This window comes from Lepisma saccharinum, chromosome 15 (assembly GCF_977018435.1).
Source record: "Lepisma saccharinum chromosome 15, izLepSacc3.1, whole genome shotgun sequence".
Lineage (NCBI taxonomy): Eukaryota > Metazoa > Arthropoda > Insecta > Zygentoma > Lepismatidae > Lepisma > Lepisma saccharinum.
Genome location: NC_139243.1, coordinates 38,237,506 through 38,257,289, shown reverse-complemented (window position 1 = coordinate 38,257,289; position 19,784 = coordinate 38,237,506). Strand labels below are relative to the sequence as shown.

The 19,784-nt window shown below is 38.0% G+C and overlaps 1 protein-coding gene across 6 annotated transcripts in view; it reads left to right on the top strand.

Moving 5' to 3' along the window:
* Nucleotides 1-19,784, top strand: part of LOC145999678 (uncharacterized) — a 102,002-nt gene that overhangs the window by 26,685 nt on the left and 55,533 nt on the right. The gene's annotated exons all lie outside the window — the stretch shown is intronic.

Below are 19,784 nucleotides of genomic sequence, written 5' to 3'. Positions count from 1 at the left end.
TGTTGTTTGAAACAAGTGTGGTAGAATGTTGAATAGATAGTGTGTTTAGTGTGACAGTTCTAATTTGAGGTGGCATCATCCAGATTAGAAAGCCTTGAAGATTTTGAGATCCATGGAACAGTCCACATTTTGAAATTAATAAGTATCACCTGCAAATTAACACCAAAGCAGGAACAAACAGTAGATATCCACAGACACATCAACACTTGAAACATCAAAGAAGTCTGCAGAATTCATAGAAATTCTAGTCGAAAAATTGTGCACCTGATCGGAAATTCTTTCATGCCAACAAGTTTAATTTCTCAAGCATTTAAAAGAAACAGTTCTTGATAGGCACTACATTGTACTTTGTGATTTTGCAGAAAATTACTCCTGTGTGTTGCAAGATGCCTCGCAAGGTTTTCATTGGAACAATGGTCAAGCAACAACAACAATATATCCATTCACTATTTATTATGGAAATCCCAATACGTCGACAATCATAACTGAAAATTTGGTTGTCATATCAGATAGCATGATAAAGCATTAGTTCACTTACTCCAGAAAGTACTTATTACATTTTTTGAAGGATAAATTTGGTTCTGACAACCTGGTCAAGATATTTTACTTTTCTGATGGAGCAGCAGCACACTACAAAAACTGCAAAAACTTCATCAATGTTGCCTACCATGAGGATGATTTTTCTATGTTGTGTGACCGATTTGCTAAAGATAATTCCATTCCAGAAATCAAAAAGGTTCATGCAGTACTTCCTTTTACAAAAGATGTCATACATATGAAATGTTTTTCTGCATGTGATGAATTTATAGAACATCATTTCATAATATGTTAAAATGCGTTAGAATTCACAGATATTACTGGATATTTTACTTGTGTATATGATAACAACTGGTGGCTAGTGTGTGTTCATAAAGTGTCTGAAGACACCGGTGATTTACAAATTAACTTTTTTCAACCTCATGAACCATCAGGATCATTTTTATGTCCCTATTTGGTTCAACTGGACATTTGTTGGGTCCCAACGTGCAATGTTCTAACAAAAGTGGATCCTTCCACTGCTACAAGAAGAATGTACACTTTAACAACAGAGACGAAAGCCAGCTTGCCATGCAAAGACTGAATGAATGATTGAATACTGAAGAACAGCCTGTGAACTATGGTGCATGTATGTTATTTCTCAGGAAACAAAAATTCTTGTCCATTTTTCACTACTGTAGATAATCATATTATTCTTAAAAGTAAATAACAACAGTGTTGCAAACTCCCACTAGAAATGACCAGCTGAAAAAATACACTTATACTAATTAAATTGTTTTTCTTTAATTATCCCATAATCGTCCCAACTTCAAATTTGGGTATGTTATAGTATAACCTTGTGTTAACAATATATTTCAGTTCCAAGGAAATCGCAGATATGAATCTTCAAAAGTTCAAGGTCCAAAGGTCAAAGTGGATGACCTTGAAAAGATTTTATTCTAAATATAGTAATGTGATACACCGTTGGAAAGCTTATTTCATGTCCTTTCAAACAAGACTACAACCAGCTCTCTACATCAATTAGGGTAAGAGCAATTATCCATGAAAGTCTCGAGCGCAGACTAAAAATCGACAATTTTTTATATTTTAGAGCCCCCAAAACTCCATAACTACGCCACGCAGGAAGCTACAATTTCTCAGGATTTCATATCTTCATGAAGACTACCAAATAGTAGAGTTTCATAAAATTCTGAGATGGTCGGGTTGTGAACTTTGTTGATTTGGCATGGAATGACCCCATGGTAGTACTAAGGTTCAAAATTCGACCTTATTTCTTGCAGGTTATCATGCTTATAATTTACTATATTGTGCCACCAGTGCTGCAGGGTTACTGGTCATTCCATACAAGGTTGTCCAGGAGTATCCACCCCACCAAGTCAGGTTAGGATGAAATTTGTTACATGATATCCTTGGAGAAATATAAGAACCCATATATATATATTTTTTTTTTTGTGCTTTTGGAATATCAACTCTAATTTGGAATTTATAGTCCTTCGAAATTTCCTGGACCATTTGATGTTTTTTTGGGGGGGAGGGGATCAAGTCATGTATAGAGTTGCGTGTCCAGGATTTTTGAAAAGGGGGGAGGGGCATGTATACTATTTTGGTATTAAGCCCTCATTTTGTCATCTTTTCCTGCCTTTGATTTTTTTTTTTAGGAATGCTGGGCCAAAATTTGGGTAATGACCCCTGTCAACGTCCCCTCCCTCCCTCCCTCCTTGAAGTTACACAGCATGTGTAAATACAGGGTGAGGCAGTCAAACAGGAAGATTTTAAAAAATCACATAAAATAGAGAGAGCAAATATTAGTTATTTTTTTAACATGAATGTACTGTACATGAGTGGAAAGTACTAGAGTACCTGAAAAATGTTCATTTTTTTAATATGGTGTCAGTAAGATGGCATCCTTGGTTTTGCGCACATTGTCGGAGTCAGAGTAAATCCGCCCATGGCGTTGCGAGAGGTAGTCAAAAGAGAATATTTCAGGAATGGCTGGCAGGTGTGCTTTATCATCTCGTGGAATCATCGGCCCCTACTTTTTCGAAATGAACATGGTAACATTTTGAGGGTAAGCGCTGGCCATTATGCTGACATGTTGGTAACTTTTTTCCTGCCTGCCCTCGATGATTATAACCCAGATGAAGAAACACTCTTCCAGCAAGATGGTGCAATAAGCCATACTGCCAGAGTGTCTATGGATCTGCGTAGACTTGTATTTCCTGGTTGTCTCATCAGCTGATTCGGTGATATTCTGTGGCCTGCCCATTCACCTGACTTGTCGGCTCCTGACTTTTTCTTTGGGGTTACCTCAAGTCCAAGGTATTCAATAATAACCCTCCAAGAAACCATCAGATAATTCAAACCACCTTAACTATAGGACTCACAATTTTCGCACTTCATTTTGATTTAATTATTCAATTCTCAAACAAACATAGATTTTATATATTTATTATGCAAATGAAACATGAATGCCACTTTTGTTTACAGGGTGGCTACTCACCGGGAATTCCTTGAATTCCAGGAATTATGCGTGAAATATTGGTTCCAGGAATTATGGGTGAATTCTGCTTGAATTTTTCTCCGTAGACATGAAAAATTGCAACTTTTAACCTTTACACCACCGAGCGGGTTTTTGAAAGTAACCCCTCTCTGGCCGTGGCTCTTGCATGCGATTTTTAAATTTTTACACCTATTTCAGAAAAACGTTATATCTCTTGAGACTATTTGAGCAATCTACTTCGGCTAACTTTTGTTTGGAAGAAAAAACATTGGAGCACACGACCGTATACAATTCAGAGTGCCCAAGTGAGAAAAATGGGGTTGGGGAGGACTAAGTCCCTAAATTTCAATGGAAAAAAAAATAAAATCCTGCTATTTTGGGAAAAGGACGCAAACTTTTGCATTGTTTTAAAAGAATAAACCTTTAGCAACAAAGTGAAACTTGTTTCATGTCCGTAGTTCTCATACAGGCTGAAATATGATGCAATATGTACAATCTGCATTTTGGCAAAAAATAACTACTTTGCATATTAGAGAATAAATTTTATTACTCGGAGACTATTTGAGCAATCTACTTCGGCTAACTTTTGTTTGGAAGCAAAAACATCAGAGCACGCGACCGTATACAATTGAGAATGCCCAAGTGAGCAAAAGGGGGTTAGGGGGATAAGTCCCCAAATTTCAATGAAAAAAATAAATCTTGCATTTGCCCCCTCCTCTTCCACTATTTTGGGAAAAGGGTGCAAACTTTTGCATTGTTTTACAAGAATAGATCTTTTGCAACAAAGTGAAACTTGTTTCAAGTCCGTAGTCCTCATACAGGCTGAAATATGATGCAATATGTACAATTCTGCATTTTGGCAAAAAATAGCTAATTTGCATATTGGAGAATAAATTATTATTACTCAGAGACTCACAAAGATGCTATTGGGTATGCTATTGGTTACACGGGAGGGGGGGGGGAGGCAGGCAGAATTGCATAAAAAAAGACAGCAGAGGTGCCACATTTCCTTCGCAGCATGCTGTGACCAACATATTTCCTTTTGTTCCAGTCAGGCATGATAGTGCATTTTGGCTTCCCTTGTTCTATTTTTAGACTCTCGTCACCAACTTCAGCATTGGAACACACAACCCAACATGTTGACAAAAGATAGCTCGGGTTTCCCAAGCTGGGCTGCAGAAAACAAGCATGAAAATCTCATATATTTAATTGCATTTATTTCCCAGCTGTCAAACCTTGCATCGAAAACGTGACGGGAAAGGAAGGGGAGGGGAGGGGATCATGGGTAAGTGGGTTTTCTTCGACAGGACATTTCAAAATCTTATCTGAAAATATGTCAGCATTTACAACCTCACATACAAGTATGAAGGTGCTAAAAGCACATGAACTTTTTAATCACCAGTGACCCATATGCTGACTACGCCTATATTTTCTATGGGTCACTTGTGACCCATTGGCCAAGTAAAGGTTAATAATCCAACTATCATTGAATTTGTACATATTTATTAATGCTCTGAGGCAAGTTTTTCACAGTATAGCTTTTATTTTTATCGGGGAAGGAGAAGAATAGAAAGCTGCATAGAAAATAAAACAGAATTATCTCAATCCATTCACTTTGTTAATGTCCTTTGCAGAACAATCTATCTGACATACCAAATATATTGCAAGATACAGTATGTTGAAGTTCATTATGTAAAGCCCCTATCACACGGAACTGGATTTCTAGTTGGAATGCCCTAGTTGGCGATGAACTGACTTTCTAGGTAGAAATTATGGCCGCCTGGCTGACTGCTTGACTGGTTTTGAGGAATAGGACATGTTCTAATTGCTACTAACTTCTTCGACTAGATTCTGTGGAACAGCCAATCAGAGCAATGTATGGCCATGTGAAGATAATCTGTGAGTTTGTAAAGTAGCCTTTTTTTGTCTGTGGCTTCCGAGTGCATACAACACGAAAGGCATGTTTACAATTGAAAAAGCTAAAATATTCTTCCATACGTGTATAGTAAACGTTGTAAAGTATGTATTTTATCAGCGCCGTTCTTCTCTACCTAAAACCATTTAATACGAAGCGATATTCCTCTCGGTTGAATAGTTATCGTATTTTAAAAGTGTGAAGTGATACGTTGTTTACATCTTGCGCGGCCGCCATTATGGGAACGAAAGACTATCGACAAGTATGGTGTAACAAGTACCGTGTGAGGCGAAAACTAGCAAATGGGTAGCCAGTCCAGCATCAACTAGAGCGTTCCTACTAGAAATCCAGTTCCGTGTGATAGGGGCTTAAATGTATTTATTTACTTAAAGTTTCAGTACTGCAAGACCATTTTATACTGAAACTGTAGCAACAACAAAAAAGAAAAATAACAACAAAACATGTGAAATTGTTATACAAATAAGAATTTTTCGTAAAAAAGTAAAGTGCTCCCCTGTGCTTTGCACCACCCCATGAAGGCATATAGGGGGTGTGAAGTTAGGGCACCACATTTTCTTGATCACAGCCGATGGTGGACGTGATGTGATCAGCACCATACCCCTGGCCACTTTTACCCCCCAGAGTTTCCTCCTGGTACCGAACCCTGGTCTCTCACACTGTAGTCAGATGCCCTAATGACAGCTTTTTTTGTAAATTACAATATCCCGTAACATTTGTGAATTGTTTTTGTAGATGCATTTCTAGTCTGAATATGCAAAATATGGCAAATATGGCAAATGTAAACTACTCACCTTATATATATACGTATATACCGTTCAATTGAATTGAATTAGAAATTTTGGACACGTTAGAATCGAACAGACTCTTTATGTTCTTAACATATTTGTGTTGGGTGTATTTGGGTGGGTGGTGAAAAGTGGTAATACATAAGGCTGAAATGGAGAAAACATGATGTGCTTGTACCTTTAAATTTTGGAAACTTCGCCTTGAAAATCAGGAATTATACTTCAATTCTATCATTATCTTAGATTTCCCCCCACCAATCTCTTCCGGGGAGGAGAGTTTTTGTTCTAACAAGAAACATAAACAATTAATTTGGGATTCGAATATATTTGACTGGAATAATATCAAAAACATACAAAAGGAACGGACATCAAAGAGCCTCATCTCTAAAGACACTGAACACAGCTATACCCAGAACACAGAAATAAGACCGACGTGTTATTTCTTCTCCATTTTTCATGGGCTTTCGTTAGCAACCGTGAAGTATATAAATATATTAATAAAACACGTATTAGCATTTATATGTGTATTTTATACAGGAAAGTATTATCTTCTCTTAATGTCTCTTAATTTTTGTCCCCCCTCCTTAGGCAAATCATTGTTCATAGCATCAGTAGTAGCTACAAAATCTTCAATTTGCAATTACATTTTGAATGCAGGACTGTCGATATAATATATTGTATAATTTAATTTCATTATTTAGTAATTGACACTTATTTAATGACATTATATGTGTGTGTGTGTGTGTGTATATATATATATATATATATATATATATATATATATATATATATATATATATATATAGGTATATAGTGTGTGTGTGTGACTGTCTGCTGCTTCCCCCACAAATCTGCAGTGATTTCGCACCCTGTCTAAACGTATTGTTATTTTAAAAATTGGGAAGAAAATATGATGAAAATAATTGTAATTCCAGAAAAGACATTTTTGTAACAATAATTTCTTGCCAGTCAGAACCTATGTATTGGCAATAAACAAGGCTGTTCACATGTTCAGCCATTGACTGTTACCTTACCAGTATTGCTTTGTCAGCCTAATGAAAACCCTCTCAGGTGTGGCTAAATTATAGTAAATACTGCTATACTGTTATTATAATTCATATCCAACAAATGGAGCACACATTATTTTTGCACTGGAAGTTATAATTAGATACTTGTTTGTTTTACGCAGTAAGAAATGACTGTCGCTTGCACGGCCCATGCTAGTTTACAGGACGAGCAGAAGCCCTGCCAGCACACATTTCTAAAGGATGACGTCAGGCCTGTCTAGTCTGTGCAGAGGACGTTTTCAAATCTGTGACGTATTAGGTGAATTTCAGCAGTGTTTGAAGGCATGTATCTTAAGAACCAAAACAAATATCGTCGAGATATTTTGCACATTATTAGTAAAATGAATATATTAAAAACGTTTTTCATGTCATAGTGGAAATGTCCATTACTACAGCGTGTCTACCAAAAGTAACTTTTTCTTAGCTTTACTGAACACTGTACTTGATCTGCCCCTCCTTCCTAAACAGGAGTGCCCGTCACTCAAGACTGCCCCTAAAATTGTTCATCATAATCCCCCAAAAATAGTTTGGATGAATACGTAATAATTAGGATGTAACAACCCTGCGTGGTCATCACATTTAGCGATCCTGCGTGATAGTCATATTCTTTAATATATAATTATTAATGCTTGCGAAATGCCCTGAGAGGCCTAAGCTTTTGATTTATCTTTTATCTAATTTTGAGTGCATTGTTGTTAAGCATGAAACACATATTGTTGTGGCACACAAGTTTTTGGTTAAAGAAAGCATGCTAAATGCCCTGCGTTGCTTACGCATTCAGTTATCTTTTGTGCAGTAATTATTGTTTAATATGTAACTTGCATTGTCGAATCTCTTTGTCTTGTAAATTCTTTAATGTAACGTTTTTAGTTTAATACACAAATGTTAAGTTTATATCGCCACATGCTAGTGGTTTTTACAATGCAACACTTGATAATTTATAACTCATGAGTTGCATCTCGTGAATTGAAGGGAGTTTGCAACGCTGCAGCCGGCTTAGTTCCAATCTTCTCCACCCACCTCAGTGCTGCCACCAAACAGTATATAAACAATGCAGCGAGGGCCCGGAGCTCAGTTGACTGCCAGATGCCGGCTGGGAAAGACCTGGTTCCCAGATCTAGTCTGGATGTTTTCCCTACCGGGATCCAATAGCTAATTCTTGAGAAGGAAGGAGGAGAATAAGAAAAGCAGATTACCTACCTACCTGGTCTGCCCCATAAGAGCTTGGTGTGCTACCCTTAGGTCGTGGCGACCCAAGCCCAAGTCTCCTGGGTGCTCCCAGACCTCTCTTCCTACTGACTGGACATATCAGAAGAGAACCAAGAAAATCTACTCCCGTGTTGTTTCAACAATGCTTGACGGGCGGTGTAGCTAACAAAACGGGTGTAATTTTAAATGTGTAAACTAACTATTAAGTTCACAAAGAGATGGTTTAATGTTGGATATTACCTTCATTAGAAGCAGCGAAGTTAAAGATAAAAGAGGAATGTCTGGCAATTCTAGATCCGGCAGCGCCCGCAAAGTTAGTGGTGTGCATCCCAGTTGCCCGTCACGTTAAAAGCATGCACGTAATACTTAGCATTATGATTTACAGATTTTTTTTTACCTTTTCCTTTGTCTAAGTTGCTTGATATGCTTTTCAAAATGTGCGCAAATATCGTAACCATGATAATGAGTAATATTTTCGAATGCATTTGCATTTGCAAATTGTATCTTTCCCACAAATGGTTTTTTAGTGAAAGAAAAAGAATAACAAGAATAAAAATATGACATGGCCTTTCCAGAAGAAGAGTTTGTGTGCTTAACTAAGCTGTATGCGAAATTTGTCAATTGCTACCAGTTGAAAGTTGAGCTATAGGTAATTTATTCTGAAGCCGAATATCGAGTAAAGAGTGTGTTTGAACTTCATGAGTACCTGCGTACTACCCATTTGAATGAAGCTGTTGAACAAGTGTACAAACTAACAGAATTCTTCCTCACTGTTCCTGCCTCAAGCTCGTCGGTGGAAAAGTAGTTTTCTGCACTGAAGAGGATTCACACATTTCAACGCAGCACACAGACTCAGGCAAGGAAATCTGACTTGGGACTGATATCCATTGAAAAGGAGCTGCTAAAGACATTGACCAGAAACTCCCGATTCTACGACGACGTGATTGAGGTGTTCAGACTAAAGGATCGTAGGATCGAGTTACAGTATAAATGAGAATTTTCATTAAGTAATACATACATATGCATTTATTGTTAACATAGAGTGTGTGCATTTTATGTTTGAAATTGAGTATGCCCATGCATGACTTACATTCAAATAGATTCTATTTAGTTAAGATATCTTTGGGTTTTCTTTATCCAATATTCAGATCAGGTTTATCTAAGGAAGCCTTACACCTTTCATAGAATCACGCTACGCCACTGAAAGAATCCCCCCAAAAAATCTCGATGACGCAGCCTGCACCATCACCCCCCTCCCCTGTGGGCGGGCACCCCTGCTAGTGATAAACCAATGGGGGGTCAATCCATAACAAATAGTCCAGCATGTAACAGGTTTCCTGGTTGACATAACGTATAATTTCTCTATGATACCATATACTTTATTAAGAACAAAGGTAATTACTCTCGATTCTCAATTATCAGAATCACAGCCAGAAAGCAGTCGCTAGGAACTCCAAGTATTGCTGAGTAAAGGCGTTACCTCAATCTTAGTAGGCCACCAGGTAACAAACAACTTTCAGGAAATAAAGAAGCGCATGAACCTGGTATTTACGACAGCAATCCTTGGAAAATAAAATGGGGTGTATTCTGATAGATGGGATCAGATGAGGTCAGAAACAAGATACGTACTACGAAAGGGAGAAATCAGTCTTGGTACATCAAGCTATAGGGCCGATGATGGTCCGTCACCAGGAGTAGAGAAGTTATTACTCTCTACCTATATCTCGACTCAAAGGACAAGCCTACGTTCTTCCACGTTACTGCGAAACATCGGAGATCTACAGATTCTGGTTGAATACAGGTATTTTCCTAACATCATGCTGATACAATCGTAGTGTGACCTAGCCCTCGCCGATGGCACAGTGGTAGCGTCGTCGCCTTGTAATCAAGGGGTCCTGGGTTCGATACCCGGTGGAGGTGCAAGTGGTTCGGATCCCACTTTAAACTGTAGGTCCATTCCCGATTAGCCTTACTGTGCATAAAGTGGACTTAAAACACCAATTCAATCAATCAATCAATCAATGTAGTGTGACCTAATATCCAATATTGTGTGTATTGAGTGTTCATTGCCATTCACTGCTATTTGAGTACAACCTCTTGCATAAGAGTTATTCGCCAAGCGAGTGCCTGTGATGCATGATGCTATCGCTACTGGGGGGACATCTAATGGTCCCGGGTTAAGATCCCCGCATTCCTAAGGGAACGATACGTGGTGGATTACGTGGGCTTCTCATCCATTTTTCGAAAATGTGATGAGAAAATTGGTTTTATACATAGTGGATTTCATTAACCCCCCCTTGGCACTTTCACATTTTTTTTTTTTTTTGTTTGCTTACTTTTGTCATTATTAGGTATTCATGTTTTGCAAAAGTTTAAATTATAGAATCCATAGCGTTGACACGCGAAATTCAGGTTTTAAACAAGCTAACGGGAAAATTTGCCATGATAAATTTCGAGAGTTTATTTTGACGAATTAGACGAAACTCTTGATCAGCTTATCAATTTAGCGGAAAGGACTGTGAATTTCAATGATAATGAACCCATTGCAGTTTCAACGGCACTTTGTAGTCAGATTTTAACTCGCCACCATTTAAAAGAAATTGCAGTGAAGGCTAATCTACAACCAACCCGCAAAATGGAAAAGTTTAGCTTTGCTGTGCTTGACGGTATGCAATTTCAGGGAATAGCTGGTGAGGATGTTTCAAAATTTTTAGATAAGTTCGACAGTCTGTCCATTTTGAACGATTGGGATGAGGCCAAGAAAAAACAAGTTCTTCCGGCGTTGCTTCTTGGCCCGGCCCTCAAATGGCATGAATCGTGGACTCAGAACCCCGAAAACAGAGAGGCTAATTACGCAACACTACGGAAAGGGCTAATGGATGAATTCATGGGCTCTCTAGATAAAATTCAACTTGAAGATCAGAATCGTTATTGGTTTCACTGAGAGACCGAACCCGTGTCCACGTATGTAAGTGTCAAACAACTTTTGCTACTTAAATTAGACCCAAACATGTCAGTGCAAAAACAACTTAAAAACATTTCACAAGGTTTACTCCCAGAATATATTAAGGAAATATATAACCGAGAGTATGGGTCTCTGCCTGAACTTTTACAGGATTTGAAAAAGTTTGAAAAATTGCAATACCTAGTGCGTAAATGCAAATATCAAGCATTGGTAGGCGAGGCTCGGAAGGAGGCATTGTTCTCTTTTTCGAGTGAAGGGAATTTGCAAGGTCAGCACCTGGTCTTGTTACAAAACAAGGCTGCTGGGACCAGCGAGTCAGCACTCACCCAATCTAATGTAGATTGTGAGTTACGATTCAAGGCTATGCAGGATCGTCTCGATCAGTTAGTTGCCAATAACACCTAAGTTTCGAACCCGAAACCTCAGCCACAAGAGACAGGGCTTGATAAAAATTTTCAGAGTTAGCACTCAAAGTTAATGAGGTGTTAGAACACCAAAAGCAAGGTTCACACACCAACCCATCACTCTCTGCTCCAAGAAATAATAATTATAGAGGAAATTTTTGTAGAAGTTCATATAATAACTTTAGAGGACAGTCACATAGAGGAAGAAACTTTAGACAAAATTTTCAGGGTAATAACAGGCAGTTTAATAATTCTCATAGAGGTCAATGGCATGGTTGAAATTACAGGGGCCAATCTTATCTTTCTTCCCCCTCCTCTTTAAGAGTTAGTAGACCTAAGCAGAGAGACAGACGCCCTAGCGTAAACTGTGAGATTTGTAATTTTCCCAATCACGATTCTTGTGATTGCCATACGAATAGACAGGATTTAAACGAGTGTTAGCTACACATAACTGAGACGTATGTGTAGATGTGCCTAGCAAACAGATAAAGGTCTCCACTTTTCCGAATGAAGAACTTATTTTTATTAATGTGAAAATAGATGAAAACATCAAAAGTTCCTTGTAGATTCAGGTTCTCAAGTGTCTGTAACCGGACACCAGGGAATACCACCTAGTGCCAAGAGATTTAAAATCAACGCAGTAATCAGGGGCCTGTCTGACAATCAACTTGTCATAAAATAAATTGTTTTATTGACATTTTCTATTAACGGCCATATGTTTAAACATCTGTTTCGTGTTATTCCAAATTTTTCTCACTAAACGATCCTTGGCAACGACTTTCTTAAAAGTCAAAAGGCAAAATTAGATTTCGAGGCTAGTCGTCTCACTTTACATAGATTTGGAACTCCTCCGCGGAACCACATTAAAACTGAACATAAGAAAACTTTCAATGTTCAAAGTAGTTAATTTGATTAAGAACATGTTAGAGCCTGAATTTATTGCTCCCAAGAAAATAAGAGTTAAAAGTAGATGTCACTTATGCATTCCAGTAAAATTAGTCAACACTTCAGATAAGTCTATGAATCTTTTGGAGCCGGACTCACAATTTCAGAACAAAGAACGGGATTAATGATTCCACAAGCTATTTTGAACCCAGATTTGAACCTCATTTGGATTACCAACCCTCTAAATTACAATGTCATCATAAAAAAGGGAACTCGTATTGGATGGGCTGAATCATGGAAAAGTTTAAACAAGGATGAAAATAAGAGAGAATGTAATGGTGAACATACCCAAAATGCACACGTTTTCACCACAGAAGTATCCGAGAACGCAATCCCAGACACAAATAAATTTGACATAAAATCTCAATTAGAGGCTCATGAAACGGAACAGTTATTAGCAGTTTTGACTAAATATTCACATGTTTTTGCTTGGTCTAAAGATGACATAGGCAGAGCCACGAACTACGACCATAAGATTAGGCTAAAAGACGACTGAATTTCATTTACCAGCTTATCCTATTCCGGTCCACTTACAGACAGAAATTAGGGATCAAATTGATTGATTGATTGATTGATTTAGTTTATTTTACTTCACGTTTTGTGCCTCTTGGCTAATTTGCGAAGATGGGGATGAGTGATGAAATGATGAAATTGATGAATGGACATTCACAAACAATCAAGCCCGACCGGGATTCGAACCCGGGAGGGATCAAATTGACACTGTATTGTGTCAAGGAGTAATTAGTCATGCCAACTCTCCATTTAACTCCCCAATTATTCTTGTAAAGAAGAAAAGCAGTAGTTATAGACTAGTCCAAAATTACAGGGTACTTAATTCACGGACTGTGTTCGACGTTTTCAGTCTGAGTAATATCAATGAAATACTACATAACATGGTTAGGACAGTATCAGATGGAGGTCACCCCAATGGGACTAGTGATGTCACAAGCAGCGATGACCCGTTGTATACAGATGGCTTGCTCTGGCTTAGACAGTAACCACTTTGGCCATTACATCAATGATTTATTCTGTTTTGGCAACACTTTTGAAGAAATGCTGACAACTATGGAACGTATGTTGCCATGTTTACAACACTCATGGCTCAAGCTTGCTCCGGAGAAGTGCAAGTGAGGTTATTTCGAGGTATTAGCCCTAGGTCACCATGTGGGCCATTTCGGATACCATTTGAGTGACAGGATTATATCTTCTATCAAAAATTACAGGATTCCCACCACTATCAAGCAAATTAGGTCTTTTTTGGGTTTAACTTCGTATGTTCATCGGTACATAAAATTATACTCAGACATAGCTATGCCATTACAACTCATTTGCAAAGGCAAGAAGTTCGTCTGGAAGGAAGAGCAGCAAGCAGCTTTTCGAAAAATTGAAACAAGCTCTTATTACCGCTCCGTTTTTGCAACCGTACAATCCTCAGAAAGAGGCAAGAGTTTATACAGATGCCAGCAATAAGGCTATCGGAGGCGTGTTGCTCCAACCCAATGCAATTGGTGAATTGTTACCAGTGTCCTATTGCTCCCAAGTATTAACAGATGCAGAGAAATGACTGTTCACCATCGAGTAGGAGCTACTTGCGATTTTATACACTCTGAAATCCTTCCGATTCTATGTCCTCGGGCGTCATTTCAATGTGTACACCGATCGATCACCTTCATGAAGGCAGCTAAGCGGTTATCGTTGAAGCTTTTTCGTTGGATGTCATCGCTCGAAGAATACAGTTTTACGCCTATTCATTGTAAAACAACACAGAATATCGCTGACGCGATCCCAAGGGAAATGACGAATAGCCCTGAAAAGGAAGACTTGGAGTTGCCAGAACCTCGGACGTTGCTACTCGACACACCAGAGGGAAGACTCATTTTTCGGCCAGATCATTAATGTCTTGGAAGGAAAGGATGAAGAGGGCAGCAACGACCTGCCCAACCTCTCCCTTCAACGACAAGCCTGTTATTATGTCATTGATAATGGTTTGTTGTACAAACAACATAAAATGGCCGCTGGGAGCAAGAAATTGTTGTGTATCCCAAAATCATTACGCACCACAGTGATCGAATCCTTGCACAGTCTTCCAACAGGAGGTGCTCATTTTGGATTCACGAAGACATACAATAATGCCTTAAACAGAATTTATTTTCCTTACATGAAGAATTTCATTCAAAAGAAGGTCAGGGAATGCCTTGTATGTCAACAGCATAAAAAAGTGAGAGGTTTGCCACAAGGAGAACTGTTGACTCATGAATCCAAGAAACCATTCGAATGCATAGCACTGGATTTTTCAGGTCCGTATCCAGCCAGTGGAAGTCTGCGAACATCGGTACATAATTGCCGCCAGTGATTTTTCCACAAGATATTTGATAGCGCAAACTATAGGAGATACTACGGCAGCCACAGCAACAGATTTTCTATACGAACAAGTAATCTTACGCCATGGTGTTCTGACGCAAATCTATACAGATCAAGCAGCTTCTTTCAAATACCGTTTATTTCAGAAACTGAATGATCGTATTGGAATAAAATTAAAGTTTGCACCAGCCCAGGACCATAATTCCATCGGTCTTTCTGAGAAACTGCATGGGATCTTACAGATGATCATGAAGAAGTTCGTTTGCAGTTCACATACCAACTGGCATCGCTTTCTTCAGCCTGCAGTGGGTCGTATAATATAAATAAAAACTAGAATTTAAGGTATTCACCTTTCTTTTTACCTCATGGATATGAACCAAGGCTTTCATGGGAGAGCCAACTACATCTTTCACCCTGTAAAGATGTAAACAACGCAACCAGATTCCAGGTATTGGAAAAGGCATGGTTGGCTGCTGCTGAAAACTGGAAAAGCAATATGAAGTAAAAAAGTACTACGACCGGTGACATCAATCAGTTCAATTTAAATCTGCCGATTTGGTCTTTATTTTTGGCCCCAAACAGAAGATAAATATGGCTAAATGTTTCAGTGGTATCTTTAAAGGCCCAGGTACGATTATTCAACAAGAAAACCCCAATAAATAGAAGGTTCAATTCCAGAACACATGAAAAAAGACCGTTGTAGATTCGATTACAGTCAGCATACTCAAGAAATGCTTCCCTTCCGACGATGACAGTGTTAATGAGTACAATGTTGAGCAGGAGGAGCAACAGGAACCTGAAACTGGAACAGAACAATAAGAAGAGCCGAAAGTCATAAAGTTTCCATTTATACATGAAGTAAGCGGATAACCGCTAAATCGTAAAGTAAAACCCATTTCTATGTGATAAAATCTTGCCTAACACGGGGATACGTAAGTGTATGCCCCACACACACACTAAAATTCCTAAAAGTAAAGAAGAGACAAAGAAGAAATCCAAACAACGGAGAAGAAGAGAAAAGAAGAGGCGTTCATGAAGAAGAAGAATAAGAAGCAACGAAGAAGCCAAGAAGCTACTAAGAATTAAAGATAATGCCGCAAGAAAGTCAAGATATAGCATCAAACAATGAAGAAGAAGCAATAAAAGAAGACACAATGAAGAAGAGGAAGATTCATGGCCATGCAATGAAATTTTCTTACCTTCATGCAAAGAAATTTTCTTCTCTGTGCACGAGATTCGAAAACCAATTCAAGTACTGTTATCGACAGCACTAAATCGAGTAGGCTACAATAAGCTTTAGAAATGTAGAAGCACATTAATTGTAAACAAAAAGTGAGAATTAAATTCTCCGCAAGGAATTTTAGTACTGTTAGGTACAAGTTAGGCAAAATATTTCACATTAAATTGATACATTTATGTTGTTTCAGAGAAATTGGGACTGAGCTTAAGTTTTATTATCTTACTCCTGCACAACAAACGTGAAAAAAGAGGAAAAAGAATATTTAAATATTTTGACTTAATTAATAAGTCATTAATATACTGGAAATAGTAAAATTACAAAATAAATAAGCAATATATCAAGTAGTTAACTCAAGATCCTATTTACTTTAATAATAATAATAATAATGCAAGTATTAAAAGTCCTGATAATTTTAATTTCTTTTTTCATAAAAGTTAAAGTGAACTCATTTATAGATACGCTACGAGAATTATTTTTTTTACCTTCATGTAATAATTACAAGTTTAATTTTCATATGTCTGTTACTAGTGATTTAATATGGTATTTTACTGTAAACGTATGAAAACCGCTAATAATAATGATAATACTAATAATAGTGAAATTCAGGATAGTTTTCCACTAAACACCGTTGGTAATGAAGTTCCATCATCAGAGAATGGCAATCATTACGAGGATATGGCTGTCAACATGGATGAAAGAGATGAAAGTGATGGTAACTTCAACCTCAAAGAGATAAAAATAAGCTTTACTAATCATATGTGTTATGTTAATCGGTCTGATTAAAAGATTCCGTTAAAATCATTTCCTTAATTATTGTCTATCGGCTTGGTAATCTAAAGGGTGACGGAACAGAGTCCACGTTGCTCGCCGCGTGGAAATCAGATCTGCGAACGCTTCAGTTTAAACTTCCACTCCTGACTTCAGAATCTTTAGAGCATGTTTAAACTTCTTGCACACACACCGTCTTTACCCCTTGCCTTTCCTCTCCCCGCGAGAGAGCTTTCCTCCGCAGCTGCAATCGTATTGCACGCGGCAGGAAAATACCTGCTTGCAGCATGAAAATTCCCCCCTCCCGCACCCCCCCCCCCCTTGCTCTCAAGCGTGTGGCTTCTGTTGTTTTTCACAGGGCAAGAGTTTCTCACTATGTGCAGAGCTCAAAGTCCACTCGCACGTTTTTCCCTTTTCCTTCAAGCGCACCTGTGCACCTTTTTCTGGGCAAACAACCTTTATACCTATCCGATTTCCACAGCAGCTCGTCACTCAGAAAAACAATTTCTCTCGAGACATCACAGAAGATTGTGACTCAACGTTGCCAAATGGTACACAAAGCAACTGGCATCACTGTAGTTCCGAGAGTGCAATGTCAGGAAATTCTTTTGCTTGCTACATCTGTGTCACAAAAACACACTGAAGACTCTTACAATTTAACGTAGCCAGGACGAGAAAGAATTTTTAGGCATATAAAAATAAAGTTCACGTTGAGAAAATTTTAGCATAATAATTCTTCAAATTAAACTTATGAATTAATCTATGCATTGAATTTACCACTCGCACAAAGATTTTTTTTACAGCCAATATTTATCTAATATTTAGTAGCCAATATTTATATAATAACAAACAAGTTGTCTTACCATATTTTAGTGCTAAATTCACTTAGGAATTTTATTTACATACACAAAATGTTCATAAAATTTCTGAAAGTCAATCCATTTTTGTATATTACAATAACTTCGGTCAATTAATTTTAACGAAGAAGTAATACATACACGATTGTCTGTAGACTAACAAATTCAGATTATAGGAGTACAGTTGCTTTTAGTATTTCTATGAACCTATTTAACATAATTTTCCGAATGGATAGGTATGAAATTGGTTTTAAAGCAGTTTATTCTATTTACAATTAGGAAAATTCTCCTTCACGACGTTCTATTTCATAGAATCTTTATTCCTATTATATGTCTCTTTATTTGGAACATTTTATTGATTTTTGCAATCACATATTTTTATATACAACTTCGCATAGCTAACAAACAGCGACCAAATTCTGATAATTAAAATTTAAACATGTATCATGTACAAATTATGAAATTAATAAAAATTTAAACATTAATTATTTAAATTATGAACTTCTCTATGGATTTTACATTTAATTACACTCTTAAAGTAAAGATCAATCAGTCACAGATATAGCTATTTCCTCCTGGACTTACAAATAACAAAGTGTGACTGAGCAGTGTGGCACCTACTGCCCAAAGACAGACTGCAAAGGATTAGTAAGAATGAGGAAAAAATAACACTAATGTAGTTGACGCTGATTGGACAGCGCCGTCTACATCAGTCAGTTCATGAGAAGATTCCCAGAGGAGGGGGGAAGGGATGCAGGGGGTCAGGGAACAACCATTGTCCAGATTTTGGAGCTGGTAGGAAGTTTTCCAGTCCATCAGTGTCCTTGTGCAAGTGCGTGTGTGTGTGGGTGTTGAATTGTGTTTTGGCAGGTGTAAGGAGAAAAGGTTCTACTGTGCATAGTGAAGTGCGTGAAATTGTCGGCAAAGTAATTGATTTCTGCGATCGTGAATCTGAAGAAAAGCAATTTTTGATACCAGTTACACAGAGTACCAAGTGTGCATCTGCAGCAACAGTTTTGTCGGAGTCGACAATCAAAGAAATTTGGAAAACAACAGAATTGCAACTACAGTCAATGAAAAAATTTCAGTCACCGTAAGTACTAGTTGTTACTACCTTTTCTAAGCTGTTGCATCAATTAAAATCCTTAAGTAAGGAAGAAGCTAAACTTATTATGGGTCATATTTTTGCAGACAGCCAAATAGTAATTTGTTTGTGTGTCTGCAAAGAGAGAATCAACAATCTGACATGGGAAAATATCATTCATGTTATACAGCCCGAATCAAGGTTAACAATAATCTTGTTCTTCCTTTGCAAAATTAATTCCCCCCCTTTTTTTAAGTCGAAGGATGGGACTTTTCAGACAATGTGCGCAAGAATTGGGTCCTTGAAACTAGGCTTACAACCTGAAGTATATTTGTCACGTGTTGTTTCAGAAACTTTCAATTCAATGTCGATACAAAACAATGAGCCTGAAAATTTTCATGCCAAAGCTAGACCGACCAAGTAATGTTTACCATTGTTGAAATTTGAATTTTTGTACATTGTAAGTGCAAATAAATCGTCTCTGCTTTCACAATTATTTTTCTTCTTTGTCATTTTCTTCTAATGCGAGTGCTGTAACAGCCCATTCCGTCATTGAAAATCTCTTAAATATTGTTGTTAGTACAATCGGCAGGCTCTTTATATGAAAAAAAAAATCGGTGTGCTGTGACAAGAAACCAACACCTTGCATCGAGACCAGTGCATGTTTCTGACCAAGTGTGCATTTCCTCAACCCTAATAGTGGAGTCGCCTGTCGCTACCTCACTTCGCTTCCGGCAGGGATCATGTCCTGAGTGGTGAGCTGCACAAGCCTTTTACAACTCTTCACCTCAAGGGCACCTGCCACTCTTTCAACCCTACATACACCATCACCTGCCATATCTGTGAGAATTTGCACCTTGGGGAAACCTATACCCCATTGAACCTCAGAATTGATAAACCACCATTCTTGAACCAAAAACTGTGACCTCACTGTTGCCACCCACACCAATAGCCAAAACACCACCTTTCACACCTTTCTGTGTGGTCATTATCCATTTATTACCCTCTTACTGCTAGTGATGGGAAATAGCATACATATCAGGCATGCATGCCATTATACCCCGAGACTCAACCTAGTCACAAAATAAATGCCTGCCACCCTTTCCTGCCCTGCCTGCCCACCACC